Below are 25,289 nucleotides of genomic sequence, written 5' to 3'. Positions count from 1 at the left end.
TGTCTAATGTTGCAGTAGTAGCCTTTGGCTTTATTTTTTTTTCTTTTACTCAACATCTTTCCACCACAGACACATGGCTCACTATTTCTTCCTAGGATCATTAATGCCCAGCATCTCTTTGGATAACTAAATGTTCTGTATCTAAGTTGCTCTTTATTGTGGACTTTCAATTGGTCATCCCAAATCAGTTGATCTAAGTGACCGGGTTTTAAAATACCCCTTAGAATTTACTTATCCAAGCATATCTTAGTACAAGAACACCACATGCATATGTCCTAGGGTCCAAGCTATTGGTGTCCAACCTTTATTCTTTGTTTTTCTTGCCACTTTGGCTTTTTCTTCTTCCTTTTCTTTCTGTTTTTGTTCCCAAGGGCTTTTTCTTTTATTGATAAGAATCTTTGTAACAGCAAGCTAACTCTCACTTAAATGAAAATGATATTATGCAATAATTATTTCATGAGTTATGCATTTAATCAAACATATATACCACCATTAACTTCCATTCTACTTATGCAACATTGGATATTTACTTTTCAATTCAAACAATTCTCTTTTATTCAAGCATATGGGAAACAAAACAAAATTCAAGCTAAGTGATGAATGACAAGCATTATGCAGATCATTTCTCTAGCTACTTATTGAACAAAGATAAGTACAAGAAAATGAAATAAAAAGGAAATAAACAGTGGAGGCATATCATGTTTCAGACATGCTTCTCCTTATTAGAAGAATGAAAGAAGGGGTATGAAAGAACTTTGCCACCTTCTAATGGTCGTGGCTGCTGCTTGATTCTCCCTTTTTCTTCTTTCTCTTCCCTAGCTTGGAATAATCTTGGATCTCTTCACCAGGACATCTTCTACCCCAGACAGAATCTAAGAGTCCTGAGAGCCCAACTTCTTCTAATCTTTTAAAAGTTGCCTCTGTATAGTGACGAGACCTTGCTTGTTGCATGGCTCCAAATTCAGGGCATTGCTCAAATGGCTTGATCTGAGGATTGAGTGTTGGCAAATTATGGGTCAAGTACTCCAACCTTGCTTGCATGTTTTCATCATTCTCCATTCTTTGCGCATATCTAACTTCTCCCATGGTGTGATGAATATTCTTCCATTGATACAGGTTGTGACTATATTCCCCTGCTTTAGCTTGACTAAAGTACAGCTTATCATATGATTCTTTGAATTCTTTGTATTGCTCTTTTTGTTCTTCAAGAATCTGTGCTTGAAATTCTTGCTGCTGAGTCATCATTTGCTATTGCCATCTCTCTTGCTTCTCCTCCATTTGACGCTGCCAAGCTTCTCTCTCCTCTTTATCTTTCAGATATTGCTCCTTAAGCTCTGGATGGGGCTCTAGATATTGCGCTGGGCGCCCCTAATTTTGCTCTTGTTGAGTCTGCATGAGTTGTTGAGATAGCTCTTCTATTGCTCTGTGTAGCTGCCTCATGTCTATGGCATCATGAGCTTGATTTTGTCCTTCCTCTCTTTGTGGTCTTCTTTGTCTGGGAGCTACCACCCCCTCTGGATCATCTTCTTCATTTATTCCTTCCATACTCTTCTTGGTGATCCCTTTCCCCTTTTTTACTTTTTCTGTGTCCTCATCTTCAAAGATTACTCCAGCTTTGTCACATAGCCTGAGGATGGTACTTGGATGTCCAAGACCACTTGATTTGCTTGTGCTATTAGCCATCTCTTGAATACTGTCGGCTATGAGTTGTGCGAGGTTGATTTCACCTCCATGTAAGATGCAGTATGTCAAGAGTGAAGGATAGATCTCCTCACTATTTCATACCATCCCTTGGCCACAGGAGTAAGATTTATCCTCCTCAAGTGACTTGGAATTCCCTTTGAATCTCTTTCCCAATCTGTATTCTCCACACATAACCCTTGCAAGATCTCATCAGGATTATTTTCCATCTGCAATCTGGTCTCATAACTGGGCTCTGCATAAGTTATGGTTCTCAACTTTAGGGCCCTTGTGATGGCTGCTGGGCTAAAACTCACTTCAACTCCTCTGACATAACTTGTGTAAGGGGCACTATCTTTGTTTTCCTTTACAGCATTTGCATAGAACTCCCTGATCATGACTGCACTGATGTCAACAAGAGGAGCACATAAAAGTTCCCACCTTCTTTCTTTAGTAATTTACCTCATGATGGGGTATTCCCCGTCCCTCAACTCAAGGCCTTTCTCATAGATTATATTCTTTGTCTCCATGAACCTATGATATCTCCCTTCATGGAATTGGGATCTAAATTTGTTTACATCAAATGATGGAGGTTCGGCTACCATAGGTTCCTTTCCCGGCCTTCTTTTTGAACTTGAGGAGGCCATTGGATTTGAGGTGAGATGAAGGGAAAAGTGAGAATAGAAGAAAGATGTGTTGTGTTTGGGATGATTCTCGGTTCTGTTGTGTGAGATAAGGGAATTGTTTTAGTTTTGGGAGTAGAGGGGATTATGGCTTTCATGTGAAGGTAGCTTGAATGAGTGTGTAAACCGTTTAGTGCTAACGACTATTAATAGGCAGATTCTTCAAGCTTTCCAACTAAACCACAATAAATGAGGAAGGAGCTTGTTGGTGCTCATGAAGGGTTGAGATTGAGTTGTTCATCCAAAGGGTTCATGGAATGGACGGTCTGCATGCATTGTTGAGGCTTTGACGAGGATTCTCTTCTCATTGGTTGCATGCGTTTAGATGTTCGATGATGCATGCATGTAAATTCTGCCTCCCAAGGAGCACGCTCTCCTAGGCCCATGTGACCATCCTCACATAGCTTATCCTAGCCGTGGCCCCTCCTTGCTTTTGTCGCAATCTCTTCCTCCTAAATAAACCAAAACAGCTAGCCTTAGAACATTAATATAGTCGTTGGCAATTGATTTGCAATAAAGAAAAAATTGTTTTGTTTTGTTTAATTGTTATTTGATTTTTTTTTGATCAATTGTGCCCCTTAATTAAAGATGCTAAAAGTTGGTGAACACCAAACTTATCTTTTATTGAGGGGATGGCTTAGCAATGCAAACCATTCTTCACAATTGATGTATTTTATATTACAAAAATTTTGATGCATGATTCCTTTATGTATGGTTTTGATTTCATAAATAGGAAATGATCTGTTGAACAGTGTTACATATGCAGACACCAAACTTAGTGTTTGATCATATGCTTCATCAAAATGATTTTTCATATGTTCTAAGAATAGCCCCCTTTCTTTTGAAAAGCAAAAATTGGGTGTGCCTTAGGGTACACCAAACTTAGAAGTCTGACTTATGCTCTAAAACAATGTATGCATTAATCAAATATGAAAGTTCAAAATCATACTCAAGGGAATCATAGCTTATTAGATGAAAGAGAAGACAGAAATCTTAAATCATGGGTTGCCTCCCATGAAGCGCTCTTTTATTGTCACTAGCTTGACATTGAACTCCCTTTAGGGTGGTTGATGCTGGTGATGTCTCAACTTGTCCCCTCTCACTGTAAGCTTTCTCTGTGTGCCTTGATGCTCAATTTCAATGTGCTCAAGAGAAAGTACTTGGTTGACAGTGTAATGATCTTTTGTTCCCAGCTGTTGATATACTAGTTGCACCTTATCACCTTTAGAAAATCCTTCAGTTGGGATTTTCTTATTCTTCCACCCTTTGTAAGCCTTCTTCTTGCTCTTCATCTTTTTCTTTCCTGTCGATCTTTCTTTCTTGACAGTGACTTTGGTTGTGATACCTTCCTTCTTGTTTATCATCCCAACTTCTTTTTGAATTCCTTTTTCTTCTTGCAGCTGCTTGTTTTTCTGTTCTACTGCCTTGTCGGTTACTTGCTTTGGAGGGAAGTCACTACTTGTCTTGCTTGTTTCTTCATTCCTTTGTAATTCTGGAAAGACTTTCAAGGTGATGCTCTCCTCATGCATCCTGAGGGTTAGCTCTCCCTGCTCTATATCCACAATGGCTCTAGCAGTGGCCAAAAATGGTCGACCAAGTATTATGGAGTCATTTCCATTTTCTGAAGAATCTATGATCACAAAATCTGCCGGATAGATGAACTTGTCAACCTTAACTAAAAGGTTCTCAATCAGCCCTTTAGGATATACTACTGATTGGTCCACCAACTCCAAGGACATCTGTATTGGTTTCACCTCTTTTATGCCAAGCTTTTTCACTAAAGATGATGGGATTAGATTTATGCTTGCTCTTAAGTCACACATCCCCTTGTTGATGAATAGGCTTCCAATAGTGCAGGGTAGGAAGAAGCCTCCAGGATCTTCAAGCTTGGGAGGGAGCCCTTTTTTGATTAGTGCACTACATTCTTCACTGAGCATTACAGTCTCCTTCTCATTCTAACTTCTCTTCTTGTTGATGAGCTCCTTTAAGAATTTGGCATATAAAGGCATTTGCTCTAACGCCTCAGCCAAAGGTATGCTGATTTCCAGCTTCTTGAAAGTCTTAAGAAATTTGTGGAAATGCTGATCATTTGTCTCTTTGTGGAATCTTTGTGGATACGGTAGTGGTAGTGTTAAGCTCTTCTCCACTTGATGTTGTCTTGGATTCGGTTCTTCCATGATCTGCTTTCCTTTCTTCAGATTCTGCGGTTGGTTGTTTTCCTCTGTGAGTTTTTCTGGGACATTCTTGCTTGTCATGTCCTTGTTGATGGCTTCATCATTCTTTGTTGGCTCTTTGTCATTCTTCATAAGTTTCTTGGTTACTCCTTGGTTACCATCCACTAACATCTTTCCACTCCTTAGTTGCACGACTTTGCATTCTTCCTTTGGGTTAGGAATGGTGTCACTTGGTAGTGAGCTTGATGGTTTTTTAACAGAAATCTGTTTGGAGATTTGTCCAATTTGCCTTTCCAAGTTCTTCATGGAAGCTTCTTGGTTCTTTGTTGTCAATTCTTGGTTCTTCATCATTTTCTCCATGAGTAGCTCTAGATTAGTGATCCTCTGAGATTCTTGTGAGATGGGTTGGTTTTGGGGTGTTGTTGGATGATGATAAGTGTTTTGGTTAGTTGGGTGGTTATTGGGTAGGTGATCGTTAGAGTTGGGGTAATTATTTTGTGGTTTTCTGTATGTATTTTGGTTAGTGTTTGGCTGGGGGTTGTGGTTTGTGCTTTTCCAATTGTTCTGACTTGAGTTTCTTTGCCATGGTTGTTGGCTTTGATTGTGGTTGTCTCCCCATCTGAGGTTGGGATGGTTCTTCCAAGATGGATTGTAAGTATCACCATAGACTTCATTTGTTCCAGGATTTTGGTTGTGCATGTATTGGACTTGCTCTTGCTGTTGCTCCTCTTGGGTTTCTCCATTTTGCACCCATGTGGTTGATGGTTGGCTTGTGGCACTCACTGATGCTACTTGCAGGCCATCAATTCTTTTGGCCATTTGCTCAAACTGTTGTTGAATCTGCTGCTGCATCATCTTGTTCTGAGCTAGAATTGAATCCACTCCTTCCAACTCCATTACTCCTCTTCTTTGTGATGGTTGGCGTTGTCTTTGATGAGCAAAGAAATATTGGTTGTTGGCCACCATATCAATGAGGTTTTGAGCTTCCTCTGTAGTTTTCATGAGTTGTAATGAGCCTCCAGCTGAATGATCAAGTGCCTATTGAGCTTTCAGAGTAAGTCCTTCATAGAAGTTCTGCAACTTATCCCACTCAGTAAACATTTCTGGTGGACATTTCCTCAGCAGTGCCTTATACCTTTCCCATGCTTCATATAAATTCTCAGCCTCCATTTGAGTGAATGTCTGCACCTCAGTCTTCAATCTTATGATCCTTTGAGGGGAATAAAATTTGGCAAGGAACTTGCTCACCAAGTCATCCCAAGTGTTGATACTTTCCTTTGGGAACGTTTCTAGCCATTGAGTGGCTTTGTCCCTGAGAGAGAATGGAAAGAGCAGCAACTTGTAACTGTCAGGAGGCACACCATTGGTTTTGACAGTGTCACAAATCCTTAAAAAGGTAGATAGATGTTGATTCGGATCCTCCAATGGCCCTCCTTCAAAAGAACAGTTGTTTTGGACCAGTGTGATGAGCTGTGGCTTTAGTTCAAAGATGTTTGCATTGACATTGGAGGGAAGAATGCTACTCCCACAATGTCTAGCATTTGAAAATTTGTAGGAAGCCAGTACTCTTCTTTGTTGTGGGTTATTGTTGGCTCCTCCTTCTGGTTGATTGGGATTTGATGGATCTCCTTCCATTTCTTGGAATTCCTCCTCAGATTCTTCATCTCCAATGACGTTCTTCCCTCTTTCACCTCTTCTTATTCTTCGAAGAGTTCTTTGGTCAAGTTCAGAGAGAATAGGGGAGGCTCTTCCTGTACCTGACATACAAACACACAATAAGAAACACACAAATCCTGAAAACCAGTGAAACTTCAATCTATTGCTAGAGTGAAGTTTTTGTTAGTTTAAGCAAAAATACAAACAGTTAGTGTGTTAGAAAAACAGAAAAGCAAAAGTGCTTGATCTAGACCTCCACTTCACTTAATCATTGTCAATCTATTTCAATCCCCGGCAACGGCGCCAAAAACTTGATGTGCGGAAAACGATCCGACACAAAACTCACCGGCAAGTGTACCGGGTCGCATCAAGTAATAATAACTCACATGAGTGAGGTCGATCCCACAGGGATTGAAGGATTGAGCAATTTTAGTTTAGTGGTTGATTTAGTCAAGCGAATCAAGTATTGGTTGAGTGTTTTGTATCCAACAGTAAATAAACAACAGGAAAGGTAAAGGGGGAAGGGAAGAATTGCAGAAATTTAAAGGAACTGAAAGTAAAAGGACTGAATCTTAAAGAACAAGAAATTAAATTACTGAAACTTAAAGTGCAAGAAATGTAAATTGCAGTAACTTAAAGTGCAAGGAATATAAATTGCTTGAATGAAAAAGGGATTTGAGTAATGGGATATCAGAATCTAAGCAAAGAGAAATTGAATTGCAACAATTGATAGAGCAGAAATTGAATTAGGAGTAATTAGAACTCAAACAGTAAGGAAATTAATTGCAGCAGAGGTTCACAGAAGAACCAAAAGGAAAATATGATCTCAGGACTCCAGAGACTAGGTAGCAAAGCCTAGATCTCAATTGCCTTCCCAGATCCAAATTCTCAAAGCAATTAACAAGAAATTGAAGAAAAAGCAGTAAAGGGAATGTAAATGAGCTCAATTATGCAGAATAGAAATTAAAGAGCTCTTGAGTGGAGATTGAGACAGAATTTCCTCAATTCTTAACACCCAAGACTCAAACAAGAAAAGTAAAAATGCCCAAGCAAGAACTAGGAAGAAGAGAGATCAATTCTCCTCCCAAATTCTCAGAAATCTCGGTGAAGTCTCTCAAAGAGAAAGTTGCAAAATAAAAATGAATATTCAAAGCTCAATGCCAAAAGTTCAAAGTTCAAAAGTCAAGAAAAAGGTCCTAATTACATCAAACTAGCTCCTATTTATACACTTTCTATTCTTGGATCTTGGGATTTGGATGGGCTTTTGAATTGGTGAAGAAATGAATTAAATTGGATTTTTAATTCAATTTTTGGCCCATGAAAAATTGCTTCCAGGAGGCTGCCCTGCCCTTGTGGAGGGCAGGGCAGGAAATGGTGCGTTGGTCCCTTGGTGCGTTGGTGCGATGCGTTGGTGCGTGCAGGACGCTGCCCTGCCCTTGCGGAGGGCAGGGCAGAACTTTTTGGCGCGCCAGAATGATGCCTGTGCGTGCTGCTGGTGCTGCCGAGTGATGCCTTGGTGCGCCAGTTTGGTGCGCTGGCCGTGCCACAACAAAATGCTGCCCTGCCCTTGCGGAGGGCAGGGCAATGTGCCAAGGCTGAAGCTCCGTGTTCGAGACTTGGGTGACGCGCACGCTACCTATTTTCCTTGGTTCTCTTGGTACCAAAGTGAGGCTTAATTCCTTGCTTCCTCATGGTGCCGTGTTCGATTCTTGTGGCAAGCATTGGTAGGCTTTTTCCTTTGATTTATTTTCCATGAAGGCCCGATATTGCCCTTGAGGAGGGCAGGGCAGTGTTTTGTTCTTCTTGATTCATGGCACCAATTTGTGCTCTGCCCTTGTCGTGGGCAGGGCAGAGTTGCCTCTCAAGCCTTGTTTCCTTATGTTGCCCTCCTAGAGGGCAGTGTGCCCTTGTGGAGGGCAATGCTTGCACTCCTCCTTTATGCGCCACGCCTTTTTCTCCTTGGGCCACGCTTTCTTAAGCCACGCTTCCTCTTTTCTTCTTTTCTTCACCTACAATAAACCAAAACAACCACTCAAAGTATCACTAAATTCACAAGGCTTATAAATCAATTAAAAATCAATTAAATTCAGCTTAAACCTTATGAGTTAACATTAATTTCATGGTGGTTATTTGATTTAAAGAAGTTATGCATTTTCACTCCAAATCACTTACTTAGGATGCAAGAAAGTTGATGCCAAGGCATCTTAGGCTAGTTTCACTAGCCTTTTTCTTTTATTTTTAGTTGTTTTATGCATTTTCTTGAGCCTTAAGTAATCATTTGGGCCAAATAGTCATGCTTGTCTTAAATCATTCAAACATGAAAATTTTGATGCAAATTCCATGAGTTTTTAGTTATATTCCTTGAATGCTATGAATGGAAGAATTCTCATGAAATTTTGCAAGACCTTGATGCAGTTGTTTGGATGATTTCAGGGAAGAAGAGGCTAGGCAAGGAAGCAACAAAATCAATAAAGGAAGCTTGAATATCACATGTGGAGTTTAAGCTCCAGTTTAAGCTTAAACTGGAACTTAAACTGCCAAGCCATATAATGCTGAAAGTGGCGTTTAACCTCCAGTTTAACCTTAAACTGGAAGTTAAACGCCAGAATGAGAAATGAATCAAAGCTGAAATTGGCGTTTAACCTCCAGTTTAAGGTTAAACTGGGAGTTAAACGCCAGAATCATGGAAGTTGAGAAATGCTGAAACTGGCGTTTAACCTCCAGTTTAACCTTAAACTGGAAGTTAAACGCCAGAATGAGAATTTCACCAAGGGAGCATTTCCACGTTTAACCTCCAGTTTAACCTTAAACTGGAGGTTAAACGTGTTCGACACAATTTCTCACCAGGAAGCATTTCCACGTTTAACCTCCAGTTTAACCTTAAACTGAAGCTTAAACGTGTTATATGGAACAGCTTGACCATGCCTTCTTCAAACATAAATAACTTGAGCTACAAAACTCCAAATGAGGTGATTCAAAATGCATTGGAAAGAAGACATCTAGAGCTTTCCAAGCATATATGGCATGCATGGTGGATACTAAAAATTGAGGGAGAAAACAGCCCCGTAATGTGCATAGAAGAGCATAGTACCAACATGCAATCAGGCCAGCAACCTTGTCACCTTCAATCAAGCATAACTTGAGCTATAGAGATCCAATTGAGGTGCTTCCAATTGCGTTAGAAAGCTGACATCCATAGCTTTCCAACGAGGTATAATAGTCTATATTTGGCATCAAATTGGCAAGGTTGACAAGAGAACAAAGTGACGACTCAAGAAAGGGGGTGCAACGTTTGAGTGTAGTTTAATGGATCATTATCCTTTTTGGATCAATTATGTCACTCTACCCTTCAAGCAAGCAAGGCCCATCAACAACACCAAATCAAGGCCACAAGAATCATCTAGAATAGTTTATTTTCATTTGATTGTAATTTGCTTTTAATTTCATTTTCATTTTGTAATTTAGGGAGCCTATTTAAAGGCCTTAGTTTCGGCATTAGAAAAAAAGGGGGATTGAAGGGGAATCCAGCCCCTGAGGGGGACTTTTTTTGACACTTTGGAACTTTAGATCATTTTGCTATTTTTCATACTTTGTAATTGAATTCAGAGCTATGACTCACTAAACCCCTTTCATTGGGTTAGGGAGCTCTATTGTAATTCAATGAATCAATAATAGTTTTATCTTCTTCTTCAATCTTTTCTCTTGAATTTTGTTAGAAAACTTCTCGATCTAACTCCATTGGGTAGTTGTCTTGGGAAAGAAACTACCCATAATTGGAATCCTTCGGAACCTTGGGAAAGGAATGATGGATTCATGCTAGAGAAGCTTTCTCACAGTGAATTGGATTGGGGTTTGGATGGATATTGTGACATGTAATCCTACCAAATTGTGGTTCATGAAACTGTGTGGTATAATCAGTGATCAAGTATCATCTCTTCTTATGAACATTTAAACCAAGAGATTTGGAATTTGTTTGTTTTTAGAGGGAATTGGTGAGCCAAGGAATTGGGATCCAATCATATAAGATTGCCAAGCAAGATTCAATGAATGCATTGGTTGAGGAAGAGATGAAAATGTTTTGATTCGGAGATTTCAATATCTCCTGACCCCAATGAACCCCTCTTTCTGATCTACACTTTCTATTTACATTCTGCAAATTTCAATTCATGCAATCACCCCAATTCCCTTTTAATTTCAGCAATTTACTTTCTCGCACCTTATTTCTCGCAATTTAAGTTTATGCAATTTCAATTCCTTGCAATTTACGTTTCCTGCCACATTTACTTTATGCAATTCACATCCAAAGGTTGATTCCGCTCAACTAAACAAACTTCTAATCCGAATTGCTCATTCAACCAATCCTTGTGGGATTCGACCTCACTCTATTGTGAGTTTTTACTTGACGATAACCGGTGCACTTGCCGGAAGGAATTTTTGCCGATTGTGCAATTTCCTAAATCGTAGCATAACAAGTTTATGCATGCACATCAAGTTTATGGCGCCGTTGCCGGGGATTGGTTTTCGATTGACAATTCTCCAATTGGAAGTTAACTAGATTGAGCAATTTTTCTTTTCTTTTGTTAATAGTTTTTGTTTCAGTTTATTACTGCTAATTTCTGCAAATTTTAATTTGTTTTCTTTGCTTATTCACTTGTTAGCATACTAACCACTAGCTGTTTGTGATATTGCCTCACTATGGGATTTCCACTATCTTTGGATGAGTATTGTTTGAGACTGAGCACATTACAAAAAAGAAAGGAGTATCCATCATCTTTTGGTCAATCAAAATTCATGAGAAACTCTCCACCACCACAGAATGATTCATGTTATTATGCTCATGGTGGGTGGGAGTATCAGGAACAGGAAACGGGGTACTTCCCAGAGCCACAAAATGGTCCATGTTTTGGTGAATTTGATCACTATTCAAGTTGTGGCTGGGAAGATCAAAACCAAAGAGATTTCACTTATTCACACCCCATTCATCAAGAGCCATCACCTCCGAATTATCCAACCTCACCTCCTAGTTTTACATATCCAAATTCTTCATCACTTGAGCATTTCTCAGCACAAAATTCCTTCTCAAATTCATACAATTCATTTCACTATCCACAAGACTCATTCCACTACACACAAGAGTCATACCACTACCAACACTCCAACCAAGGACTCTATCAGCCCACACAAACACATACTCCCAGCCACCATATCACAGCCAAGATAATCAACCTCATCAACCCAATCCGAACCAACAATTTCAAGATCAATTAAACAGGATAGAAGGAATGCTTGCAACTATGGGCAGAGATGTGGCCGATTTGAAAGGCTTTAAGGAAGAAGTGATATCCAACTTACAAAATCAAGGTGCTGCCATTCAAAAGCTAGAAGCACAAATTGGATATCTATCAAAGCAAATCCCTACCCACAATTCTTCTAGTGATACCATGGCAAACCCAAGGGAGGAATCAGAAGAACAAGAAAGGGAGGAAGTCAATCAAGGGAGATCACACTCCAATGAAACAGAGAGTTGCAAAGAGGAAGGGTTCATTGAACCACAAATTCAGGAAGCTTTTGATGAACAGGATACTCCAACTGTCCAACAACAACCGAGTTCTGAGATCAAGGATGTGAAGGCAGTAGAAACAAGCACCAAAATGAGGATTGTGACCGAGAAACAAAGGACCATATCCATGAAGAAGAGAAGGTCGAAGAACAATCCAACTCCTGAGCCAACAAGCAAGTTCACTCAAGCCAATCACAAGGGAAAGCTTGCTGGAAAGAGGCATTCACAACAAGGGGCACTAACTAGCTCCTTTATCCACTTGAAGTCATTCCTCTTAACAAACTGGAGGAAGAGGAAGAAAGTCAGGAACAGCATGTCAAGCTAATGACAGTAAATGAGCGCTTGTTGGGAGGCAACCCAACCAAAGGTAGTTTTTCTTTTCTAGATATTTCAATAAAAGAGTTAAGTAGATTTATCTGTATTGCAAGGAGCTAAGTTTGGTGTTGCACACCAAAACAATTCAAGGGTGAATGTGAGATTCTAAGTTTGGTGTTCCACCAAAAACTTCATTAAAAGCACATTTCTACCTCAGCATGACTAGTCACTAGCTCCAACCAATCAGGGAAACTACTTAAACAATAGTTTAATTTCTAGTTCATAGTTTCTTTTTCTAGTTCATAGTTATTTTCTTAATAAAAGCACATGAGGTTTTCTGCATATGATCCAAATTGCTGCATATGGCAAGGAACTAAGTTTGGTGTTCACACACCAATCTAAGTTCAGAGGCCTACAAACATACATGCATGCTAACCAATTCTCAAAGTGCTTGGGGAACAAGCAACTTCTAATAGCTTTGCAGGAAGACAATCAATCTCATGGAAGGAATATACATCATCATCAAAGAGAACACCAAGGCTAGGAAGGATGATGAACAACAAAGAAGATGCTAAAAGGTTGTATTGTCACTTAATTGCTTGTACTTTGAATTGCTGATATTGGAAGTTTGCATGCACCCCTGCTTTAAGTTTGAGTCATTGCAGTTTTTGTTTGTCTGTTTGTTTAATTTCCAAATAAGTGATAGTCTAAGTATCTGGATAAACTTCACTTGCTTAAATGTATGCTTGCCCTGCTTGTTCTGTTTCCAAAATTAAAAGAAATGTTTGAACAAAAGTAACTCAATTCCATTTGGTAAGAAATCAAATAAGATTAAGTGGTGGTATGCATGTTTGATTGAATAGTCAGCTCACTAAGAAATAAAGTCAGAATTGCCACTTTTAGTGGAAATTAGGATGCTGTCTATGGATCTTGATGAATAAATGTCTTTGGCCATGAAAAAGAAAGAAAAAGAAGAAGAAAAAGCCACTGAAAAAGGGCAACCAAAAAGCAAAAAAAAAAAAATTGAGAAAATAAGCTAGGCACCAATGGTTTGAACTTCTGAGACAAATGCCTGTGGTGTTTATGTATTAAGGATATGCTTGGATGAATAGGTTCTGAGGAGTGTTTCAACACTTGGTAACTTGGGTTAACTAACCCGGGATTATCAACCAAAAGTCCATTATCAAGAGCAACCTAAATACAAAACATTTAGTCACACAAAGAGGTGCTGGGCACCAATGTCTCAAGAAGAAATGTGAACTAAAATGCCTGTGGTGGATATGTGTGAGCACTGATAAGAAATGTCAAAAGCTTGTGCAACACATGACACTGAGCAACAAGGAGCAAATAAGCTCAAAGAAAAAGAAAAACAAAGAAAAGAAACTTGCCAAGGATATGTGAATAACAAGAGGCCATAGCAGTGTTTTAGTGGAAACATAAAAAGTGACATTCTTACCTAAGAAACAATAAAGTGATGCTGCAACAACTTTCTGCATGAACACTCCATTAATCAATGTCAATTACTTACTGATATGGCTAATGAATTTACTTTCTGTTTCATTCTTTCTTCTCAAATTATTCAGAACTTGCTTGGGGACAAGCAAGGATTAAGTTTGGTGTTGTGATGCCAAGGCATCTTAGGCTAGTTTCACTAGCCTTTTTCTTTTATTTTTAGTTGTTTTATGCATTTTCTTGAGCCTTAAGTAATCATTTGGGCCAAATAGTCATGCTTGTCTTAAATCATTCAAACATGAAAAATTTGATGCAAATTCCATGAGTTTTTAGTTATATTCCTTGAATGCTATGAATGGAAGAATTCTCATGAAATTTTGCAAGACCTTGATGCAGTTGTTTGGATGATTTCAGGGAAGAAGAGGCTAGGCAAGGAAGCAACAAAATCAATAAAGGAAGCTTGAATATCACATGTGGAGTTTAAGCTCCAGTTTAAGCTTAAACTGGAACTTAAACTGCCAAGCCATATAATGCCGAAAGTGGCGTTTAACCTCCAGTTTAACCTTAAACTGGAAGTTAAACGCCAGAATGAGAAATGAATCAAAGCTGAAATTGGCGTTTAACCTCCAGTTTAAGGTTAAACTGGGAGTTAAACGCCAGAATCATGGAAGTTGAGAAATGCTGAAACTGGCGTTTAACCTCCAGTTTAACCGTAAACTGGAAGTTAAACGCCAGAATGAGAATTTCACCAAGGGAGCATTTCCACGTTTAACCTCCAGTTTAACCTTAAACTGGAGGTTAAACGTGTTCGACACAATTTCTCACCAGGAAGCATTTCCACGTTTAACCTCCAGTTTAACCTTAAACTGGAGCTTAAACGTGTTATATGGAACAGCTTGACCATGCCTTCTTCAAACATAAATAACTTGAGCTACAAAACTCCAAATGAGGTGATTCAAAATGCATTGGAAAGAAGATATCTAGAGCTTTCCAAGCATATATGGCATGCATGGTGGATACTAAAAATTGAGGGAGAAAACAGCCCCGTAATGTGCATAGAAGAGCATAGTACCAACATGCAATCAGGCCAGCAACCGTGTCACCTTCAATCAAGCATAACTTGAGCTAAAGAGATCCAATTGAGATGCTTCCAGTTGCGTTAGAAAGCTGACATCCATAGCTTTCCAACGAGGTATAATAGTCTATATTTGGCATCAAATTGGCAAGGTTGACAAGAGAACAAAGGGACGACTCAAGAAAGGGGGGTGCAACGTTTGAGTGTAGTTTAATGGATCATTATCCTTTTTGGATCAATTATGTCACTCTACCCTTCAAGCAAGCAAGGCCCATCAACAAGACCAAATCAAGGCCACAAGAATCATCTAGAATAGTTTATTTTCATTTGATTGTAATTTGCTTTTAATTTTATTTTCATTTTGTAATTTAGGGAGCCTATTTAAAGGCCTTAGTTTCGGCATTAGAAAAAAAGGGGGATTGAAGGGGAATCCAGCCCCTGAGGGGGACTTTTTTTGACACTTTGGAACTTTAGATCATTTTGCTATTTTTCATACTTTGTAATTGAATTCAGAGCTATGACTCACTAAACCCCTTTCATTGGGTTAGGGAGCTCTATTGTAATTCAATGAATCAATAATAGTTTTATCTTCTTCTTCAATCTTTTCTCTTGAATTTTGTTAGAAAACTTCTCGATCTAACTCCATTGGGTAGTTGTCTTGGGAAAGAAACTACCCATAATTGGAATCCTTCGGAACCTTGGGAAAGGAATGATGGATTCATGCTAGAGAAGCTTTCTCACAGTGAATTGGATTGGGGTTTGGATGGATATTGTGACATGTAATCCTACCAAATTGTGGTTCATGAAACTGTGTGGTATAATCAGTGATCAAGCATCATCTCTTCTTATGAACATTTAAACCAAGGGATTGGGAATTTGTTTGTTTTTAGAGAGAATTGGTGAGCCAAGGAATTGGGATCCAATCATATAAGATTGCCAAGCAAGATTCAATGAATGCATTGGTTGAGGAAGAGATGAAAATGTTTTGATTCGGAGATTTCAATATCTCCTGACCCCAATGAACCCCTCTTTCTGATCTACACTTTCTATTTACATTCTGCAAATTTCAATTCATGCAATCACCCCAATTCCCTTTTAATTTCAGCAATTTACTTTCTCGCACCTTAATTCTCGCAATTTAAGTTTATGCAATTTCAATTCCTTGCAATTTACGTTTCCTGCCACATTTACTTTATGCAATTCACATCCAAAGGTTGATTCCGCTCAACTAAACAAACTTCTAATCCGAATTGCTCATTCAACCAATCCTTGTGGGATTCGACCTCACTCTATTGTGAGTTTTTACTTGACGATAACCGGTGCACTTGCCGGAAGGAATTTTTGCTGATTGTGCAGTTTCCTAAATCGTAGCATAACAAGTTTATGCACGCATCAAAAGTGCATAAAGGCTAATAGAACAAGTTAAATTAGCTTGAAAAATGGGTATATGATGACCAGTCATCAGTGCCAGCTCTCCCTCGGGCCACGTCCTTCCCCGGTTGACCGCGTACCGGGTCTTGCTGCCTACGGGGGACCAGGCATCGAGCGTAGTGCTGGCATTGCGCCCAGCAATCCTTCGGCCAGGTCGAGTCTGAGAAACTGGGGATGCCTCCCTATAATAGGCTGCCGAGCCGTTACAGAAGTTAAGCCGGTTGAGGTCGGTTTTGCCGTTCGGGGATCCGTTTGCGTTCTATACGGCCCATTCTTCCCCCGGGGGCGGTAGGGGGGCGGGGGAGGGCGACTCGCCCCTAAGAGGAAAGGTCATTTTTGACCGGGATATTTTTTCGCGCAGCCTTTAAAAAGTATTCTTAACGCCCCGACAAAACTTCAGGCAAAACTCACGAGCCATCGGTGATGTGTGGAAATTTGGGTCCTCCGTTGCAATCGCTGGGGCCGACCGGCCTGAACAGGCCACGTGCCTATTCTGTCCGACAAGCTCAGCGGAACTCCTGTAGGGGTCGAATTTCGACGCAGTTTTTCCCAAGCACCTTTCGAATAAACGAGATCATTGCGTCGACGAAATTCGGCCAAGGCACACATGCTGGCCGTCCACACCTGGGTAGGTGCCCGTGCAGGCCGGGTCTATGCCTAGCCCGGGTGGTCGGCGAAATTGTGAACTATACTTTTTCACAACTCTCATAATCCCTGGTAATGGCTCCAAAAACTTGGTGCGCTCAATACCATGGCATTACACAACTTCGCACAACTAACCAGCAAGTGCACTGGGTCGTCCAAGTAATAAACCTTACGTGAGTAAGGGTCGATCCCACGGAGATTGTTAGTAATGAAGCAAGCTATGGTCATCTTGTAAATCTTAGTCAGGCAAACTCAGATATATATGGTGATGAACGAAAATAACATAGAAGATAAAGATAGTGATACTTATGTATATCATTGGTGTATGAGCTTCAGACAAGTGTATGAAGATGCCTTCCCTTCCGTCTCTCTGCTTTCCTACAGCCTTCATCCAATCCTTTCTTACTCCTTTCCATGGCAAGCTCGTATAGGGTCTCACTGTTGTCAGCAGCTACCTCCCATCCTCTCAGTGAAAGCGATTGCATATGCCCCTGTCACGGTCATAGCGGAATTCATCTGTCGGTTCTCAATCAGGCCGGAATAGAATCCAGTGATTCTTTTGCGTCTGTCACTAACGCCCCGTCCTCAGGGTTTGAAGCACGTCACAGTCATTCAATCATTGAATCCTACTCAGAATACCACAGACAAGGTTTAGACCTTCCGGATTCTCTTGAATGCCGCCATCAGGTCCTGCCTATACCACGAAGATTCCGGTTAAAGAATCCAAGAGATATTCACTAAGCCTCAGATGCTTGTAGAACAAGAGTGGTTGTCAGTCACTTTGTTCATGAGTGAGAATGATGATGAGTGTCACGGATCATTACATTCATCAAGTTGAAGAACAAGTGATATCTTGGACAAAGAACAAGCGGAATTGAATAGAAGAACAATAGTAATTGCATTAATACTCGAGGTACAGCAGAGCTTCACACCCTTAATCTATGGTGTGTAGAAACTCCACCGTTGAAAATACATAAGCATAAGGTCCAGGCATGGCCGAATGGCCAGCCTCCCAAAGATCTAAGATAGCATAAAAGTGAAGATAGCTACCAAAGTCTACTAATACAATAGTAAAAGGTCCTATTAATAATAAACTAGTAACCTAAGGTGTACAGAAATGAATAAATGACATAAAAATCCACTTCCGGGCCCACTTGGTGTGTGCTTGGGCTGAGCAATCAAGGAAATTCGTGTAGAGACCTTTTCTGGAGTTAAACGCCAGCTCCCATGCCAGTTTGGGCGTTTAACTCCAACTTTTATTCCTGTTCCGGCGTTTAACGCTGGAATTCCTGAGGCCGGATTGCTTCGCGGGTTTGGGCCATCAAATCTTGGACAAAGTATGGACTATTATATATTGCTGGAAAGCCCTGGATGTCTACTTTCCAACGCCGTTGAGAGCGCGCCAATTGGGCTTCTGTAGCTCCAGAAAATCCACTTCGAGTGCAGGGAGGTCAGAATCCAACAGCATCTGCAGTCCTTTTTGGTCTCTGAATCAGATTTTTGCTCAGGTCCCTCAATTTCAGCCAGAAAATACCTGAAATCACAGAAAAACACACAAACTCATAGTAAAGTCCAGAAAAGTGAATTTTAAATAAAAACTAATAAAAATGGACTAAAATCTAACTAAAAGATATCAAAAACATACTAAAAACAATGCCAAAAAGTATACAAATTATCCGCTCATCACAACACCAAACTTAAATTGTTGCTTGTCCTCAAGCAACTGAAAATCAAATAAGATCAAAAGAAGAGAATATGCAATGAATTCCAAAAACATCTGTGAAGATCAGTATTAATTAGATGAGCGGGGCTTTTAACCTTCTGTCTCTGAACAGTTTTGGCATCTCAATCTATCCCTTGAAATTCAGAATGGTTGGCTTCTTTAGGAACTCAGAGTCCAGATAGTGTTAATGATTCTCCTAGTAAAGTATGATGATTCTTGAACATAGCTATTTATTGAGTCTTGGCTGTGGCCCAAAGCACTCTGTCTTCCAGTATTACCACCGGATACATACATGCCACAGACACATAATTGGGTGAACCTTTTCAGATTGTGACTCAGCTTTGCTAAAGTCCCCAATTAGAGGTGTCCAGGGTTCTTAAGCACACTCTTATTTGCCTTGGATCACAACTTTATTTCTTTTCTTTTTTTTTTTCTTTTTTTTTTTTTTTTTTTTTTTTCGATTTTTTCTTTTTTTTTTTTTTTTTTTTTTTTTTTTGAATAGCTTTTTCTTGCTTCAAGAATCATTTTATTGATTTTTCAGATCCTCAGTAACATGTCTCCTTTTTCATCATTCTTTCAAGAGCCAACATTCATGAACCACAAATTCAAGATACATATGCACTGTTTACACATACATTCAGAGAACAAAAATATTGCCACCACATCAAAATAATTAAACTATTATAAAATTCAAAATTCATGCAATTCTTTCCTTTTCAATTAAGCACGTTTTTATTGAAGAAAGGTGATGGATTCATAGGACATTCATAACTTTAAGGCATAGACACTAAGACACTAATGATCACAAGACACAAACATGGGTAACATAAAGCATAAAAATTCGAAAAACAGAAGGATAGAGAACAAGGAAATTAAGGAACGGGTCCACCTTAGTGATGGCGGCTCTTCCTTGCTTTTGAAGGTCCTATGGAGTGCTTGAGCTCCTCAATGTCTCTTCCTTGCCTTTGTTGCTCCTCCCTCATGATTCTTTGATCTTCTCTAATCTCATGAAGGATGATGGAGTGTTCTTGGTGCTCCACCCTTAGTTGTCCCATGTTGGAACTCAACTCTCCTAGGGAGGTATTCAGTTGCTCCCAATAGTTTTGTGGAGGAAAACTCATTCCTTGAGGAATCTCAGGGATCTCATGATGAGTAGGGTCCCTTGTATACTCCATCCTTTTCTTGGTGATGGGCTTGTCCTCATCACTTGCCACAGTGGAGGTCTTGTCTGCCACTTTATAGAGTTCTTGAGTTATAACCTCATGAACCTCTATTTCCTCTCCAATCATGATACTATGGATCATGATGGCCCGGTCTATGGTAACTTCGGACCGGTTGCTAGTGGGAATGATTGAGCGTTGTATGAACTCTAACCATCCTCTAGCCACGGGCTTGAGGTCATGCCTTCTCAATTGGACCGGCTTTCCTCTTGAATCTTGCTTCCATTGTGCGCCCTCTTCACATATGACTGTGAGGACTTGGTCCAACCTTTGATCAAAGTTGACCCTTCTAGTGTAAGGATGCTCATCTCCTTGCATCATAGGCAAGTTGAACGCCACCCTCACACTCTCCGGACTAAAATCCAAGTATTTCCCCCGAACCATAGTAAGATAATTCTTTGGATTCGGGTTCACACTTTGGTCATGGTTCTTTGTGATCCATGCATTGGCATAGAACTCTTGAACCATCAAGATTCCAGCTTGTTGAATGGGGTTGGTGAGAACTTCCCAACCTCTTCTTTGGATCTCATGGCGGATCTCCGGATATTCACCCTTTTTGAGTAAAAAGGGGACTTCGGGGATCACCTTCTTCAAGGCCACAACTTCATAGAAGTGGTCTTGATGCACCTTTGAGAGGAATCTATCCATCTCCCATGACTCGGAGGTGGAAGCTTTTGCTTTCCCTTTCCTCTTTTTAGAGGTTTCTCCGGCCTTTGGTGCCATAATGGTTATGGAAAAACGAAAAAGCAACGCTTTTACCACACCAAACTTAAAATGTTTGCTCGTCCTCGAGCAAAAGAAGAAAGAAAGGAGTAGAAGAAGAAGAAATGAGGAAGAGGGGGAGGGTAGTGTGTTCGGCCAAAGGGGAAGAAGTGGTCTTTAGGTTGTGTGAAAATGAAGGGTTGAAGAAGGGTATTTATAGGAGAGAGGGGGGTAAAGGTTCGGCCATTTGAGGGTGGGTTTGGGAGGGAAAGTGGTTTGAATTTGAAGGGTGAGGTTGGTGGGGTTTTATGAAGGATGGATGTGAGTGGTGAAGAGAAAGATGGGATTTGATAGGTGAGGGTTTTTGGGGGAGAGGTGTTGAGGTGATTGGTGAATGGGGGAAGAGAGAGAGAGTGATGGTAGGGTCCTGTGGGTCCACAGATCCTGTAGTGTCAAGGAAAAGTCATCCCTGCACCAAATGGCATCAAAATCCACGTTTTGACCCATTTCTGGCGTTAAACGCCGGGCTGGTGCCCATTCCTGGCGTTTAACGCCAGGTTGTTGCCCTTTACTGGCGTTTAACGCCAGTCTGGTGCCCTTTTCTGGCGTTAAACGCCCAGAAAGGTGCCAGACTGGGCGTTAAACGCCCAACTGCTAGGCTGACTGGCGTTTGAACGCCAGCAGCATCTTCCTCCAGGGTGTGCTGTTTTTCTTCCTGTTTTTCATTCTGTTTTTGCTTTTTTCATTGTTTTTGTGACTTCTTATGATCATCATCCTACAAAAAAGATAAAATAACAAAAGAAAATAATTAATTATAAAACATTGGGTTGCCTCCCAACAAGCGCTTCTTTAGTGTCATTAGCTTGACAGAGGACTCCCATGGAGCCTCAGAAACACTCAGAACCTTGTTGAAACCTCCCAACACCAAACTTAGAGTTTGAATGTGGGGTTTCAACACCAAACTTAGATTTTGGTTGTGGCCTCCCAACACCAAACTTAGAGTTTGACTGTGGGGGCTCTGCTTGGCTCTGTTTTGAGAGAAGCTCTTCATGCTTCTTCTCCATGATGATAGAGGGATATCCTTGGGCCTTAAACACCATGGATTCTTCATTCACTTGAATGATCAACTCTCCTCTATCAACATCAATCACAGCCTTTGCTGTGGCTAGGAATGGTCTGCCAAGGATGATGGATTCATCCATGCACTTCCCAGTCTCTAGGACTATGAAATCAGTAGGAATGTAATGGTTTTCAACCTTAACCAGAACATCCTCTACAAGTCCATGGGCTTGTTTTCTTGAGTTGTCTGCCATTTCTAGTGAGATTTTTGCAGCTTGCACCTCAAAGATCCCTAATTTCTCCATTACAGAGAGGGGCATGAGGTTTACACTTGACCCTAAGTCACACAAGGCCTTCTTGAAGGTCATGGTGCCTATGGTACAAGGTATAGAAAACTTCCCAGGATCCTGCCTCTTTTGAGGCAGTTTCTGCCTAGACAGGTCATCCAGTTCTTTGGTGAGCAAGGGGGGTTCATCTTCCCAAGTCTCATTTCCAAATAACTTGTCATTTAGCTTCATGATTGCTCCAAGGTATTTAGCAACTTGCTCTTCAGTGGCATACTCATCCTCTTCAGAGGAAGAATACTCATCAGAGCTCATGAATGGCAGAAGTAGGTCCAATGGGATCTCTATGGTCTCAATTTGAGCCTCAGATTCCCATTGTTCCTCATTGGGGAACTCATTGGAGGTTAGTGCACGCCCACTGAGGTCTTCCTCAGTGGCGTCCTCCTCCTCTCTTTCCTCCCAAAATTCGGCCATGTTAATGGCTTTGCACTCTCCTTTTGGATTTTCTTCTGTATTACTTGGGAGAGTACTAGGAGGGAGTTCAGTAATTTTCTTGCTCAGCTGACCCACTTGTCCTTCCAAATTCCTAATGGAGGACCTTGTTTCATTCATGAAACTTTGAGTGGTCTTTATTAGATCAGAGACCATTGTTGCTAAGTCAGAAGTATTCTGCTTAGAACTCTCTGTCTGTTGCTGAGAAGATGATGGAAAAGGCTTGCTATTGCTATGCCTGTTTCTTCCACCATTATTATTATTGAAACCTTGTTGAGGTCTCTCTTGATTCTTCCATGAGAAATTTGGGTGATTTCTCCATGAAGAATTGTAGGTGTTACCATAGGGTTCTCCCAGGTAATTTACCTCTTCCATTGAAGGGTTCTCAGGATCATAGGCTTCTTCCTCAGATGAAGCCTCCTTAGTACTGCTTGGTGCATTCTGCATTCCAGACAGACTTTGAGAAATCAAATTGACTTGTTGAGTCAATATTTTATTCTGGGCCAAAATGGCATTCAGAGTGTCAATATCAAGAACTCCTTTCTTCTGACTAGTCCCATTGTTCACAGGATTTCTTTCAGAAGTGTACATGAATTGGTTATTTGCAACCATTTCAATCAGTTCTTGAGCTTCAGTAGGCGTCTTCTTCAGATGAAGAGATCCTCCTGCAGAGCTATCCAAGGACATCTTAGATAGTTCAGAGAGACCATCATAGAAAATACCTATGATGCTCCATTCAGAAAGCATGTCAGAAGGACATTTTCTGATTAATTGTTTGTATCTTTCCCAAGCTTCATAGAGGGATTCTCCATCCTTTTGTCTAAAGGTTTGGACTTCCACTCTAAGCTTACTCCATCTTTGTGGTGGAAAGAATTTTGCCAAGAAGGCATTGACTAGCTTTTCCCATGAGTCCAGGCTTTCTTTAGGTTGAGAGTCCAACCATATTCTAGCTCTGTCTCTTACAGCAAAAGGGAATAGCATCAGTCTATAGACTTCAGGGTCAACCCCATTAGTCTTGACTGTGTCACAGATTTGCAAGAATTCAGCTAAGAACTGATGAGGATCTTCCATTGGAAGTCCATGGAACTTGCAATTCTGTTGCATTAGAGAAACTAATTGAGGCTTAAGCTCAAAGTTGTTTGCTCCAATGGCAGGGATAGAGATGCTTCTCCCATAGAAATCAGGAGTAGGTGCAGTAAAGTCACCCAGCACCTTCCTTGCATTGTTGGCATTGTTGTTGTTTTCGGCTGCCATGTCTTCTCCCTTGAAGAATTCGGTCAGGTGCTCTAAAGAGAGTTGTGTTTTGGCTTCTCTTAGCTTTCTCTTCAAGGTCCTTTCAGGTTCAGGATCAGCCTCAACAAGAATGCCTTTGTCTTTGCTCCTGCTCATAAGAAAGAGAAGAGAACAAGAAAGTGTGGAATCCTCTATGTCACAGTATAGAGATTCCTTTAAGTGTCAGAGGAAAAGAGAAATAGAAAGAAGAAGGAGAAGGAGAATTCGAATTTTAATTGATAAAATTCGAATTGTGCATTTAGAAGGAGTAGTACTCCATAAATAGAAGGATGTGGGAAGGAGGGAAGTTTATTTTCGAAAATCAAGTAAAAAATTTTGAAATTATTTTGAAAAACATTAATTAATTTTCGAAAATAAAAGTGGAAAAGAAATTAAGTGATTTTTGAAAAAGAATTTGAAATTAGAAATTAAGAAGATTTGATTGAAAGTTATTTTGAAAAAGATGTGGTTAAGAAGATATGAAAAAAAAATGTGATTGAGAAGATATGATTTGAAAACTATTTGAAAAGATATGATTTTAAAAACAATTTGAAAAGATATGATTTTAAAAATTGATGACTTGCCTAACAAGAAAAGATATGATTCAAACATTAAAAACCTTTCTCAACAGAAAAGGTAACAAATTTGAGATGTTCAATCAAATCATTAATTGTTAGTAAGTATCTTTTAAAAAGGAAAGAAATTGATTTTGAAAACATTTGATTGAAAAGATTTGATTTGAAAAAGATTTGATTTTGAAAAACTAAAAAAAATTTGATTTTGAAAACAAAATCTTCCCCCTGCACCATCCTGGCGTTAAACGCCCAGAATGGTATACATTCTGGCGTTTAACGCCCAAAATGCTACCTCTTTGGGCGTTAAACGCCCAACCAGGTACCCTGGCTGGCGTTTAAACGCCAGTCTGCCTTCTTCACTGGGCATTTTTGAATGCTCAGCTTTTTCTGTATAATTCCTCTGCAGCATGTTTTGAATCTTCAATTCTTTGTATCATTGACTTGAAAGGACACAAATTAAAAATATTTTTGGATTTTTGATAATCAAAATGCAAAAGGAATCAATTAACAATGCATGCAAGACACCAAACTTAGCAGTTTGTGTACTACTGACACTAACAACATGAAAATGCATATGAGACACACAAAATACTTCAAGTCAATAGAATTCAAAGATCAAAACAAAGAAATATATGCATGAATTCGAAAATTATAACAAAAACATGCATTTGACACCAAACTTAGGATGAGACACTAAACTTATGCAAGAAACATCAAATATTTTTGGTCTTTTTGGTTTTGTAAAATTTTTTTTTTTTTTTTGTGTTTTTCGAAAATTAAGTAGGAAAAGGTATCAAAATTCTTAATGAGAATTCCAGGAATCAGTGCAATGCTAGTCTAAGACTCCGGTCCAGGAATTAGACATGGCTTCACAGCCAGCCAAGCTTTCAAAGAAAGCTTCGGTCCAAAACACTAGACATGACCAAAGGTCAGTCAAATCTTAGCAGATCACTGCTCCAAGAGCAAAATTGATGAGAATCAACAAGCTCTTGTGGTGATAAGTTGAAACCTCGGTCCAATCAGATTAGACATGGCTTCTCAGCCAGCCAGATTTCAACAAATCATCATGAAACTCTAGAATTCATCTTCAAGAATTTCGAAAAAAAAATACCTAATCTAAGCAACAAGATGAACCGTCAGTTGTCCAGCCTAAACAATCCCGGGCAATAACACCAAAAATTTGATGTTGTTGCCGGATCTTGGCTCTGATGTTACCAAAAGCTTGCTCAAAACTTGAACAATCCCCGGCAACGGCGCCAAAAACTTGGTCGGCGAAATTGTGAACTATACT

General features: G+C 39.9%; 1 non-coding gene across 1 annotated transcript; it reads left to right on the top strand.

The window, feature by feature from the left end:
- The first annotated feature begins 22,892 nt into the window (after window positions 1-22,892).
- Window positions 22,893-23,000, top strand: LOC130955494 (small nucleolar RNA R71). The gene has a single exon (XR_009076766.1). It is a non-coding gene; the product is annotated as a small nucleolar RNA R71 (small nucleolar RNA).
- Window positions 23,001-25,289: the final 2,289 nt, after the last annotated feature.

Source organism: Arachis stenosperma, chromosome 1, assembly GCF_014773155.1.
Source record: "Arachis stenosperma cultivar V10309 chromosome 1, arast.V10309.gnm1.PFL2, whole genome shotgun sequence".
Lineage (NCBI taxonomy): Eukaryota > Viridiplantae > Streptophyta > Magnoliopsida > Fabales > Fabaceae > Arachis > Arachis stenosperma.
The sequence above is the reverse complement of the archived record's forward strand: the minus strand, read 5'-3'. Positions and strand labels throughout refer to the sequence as shown.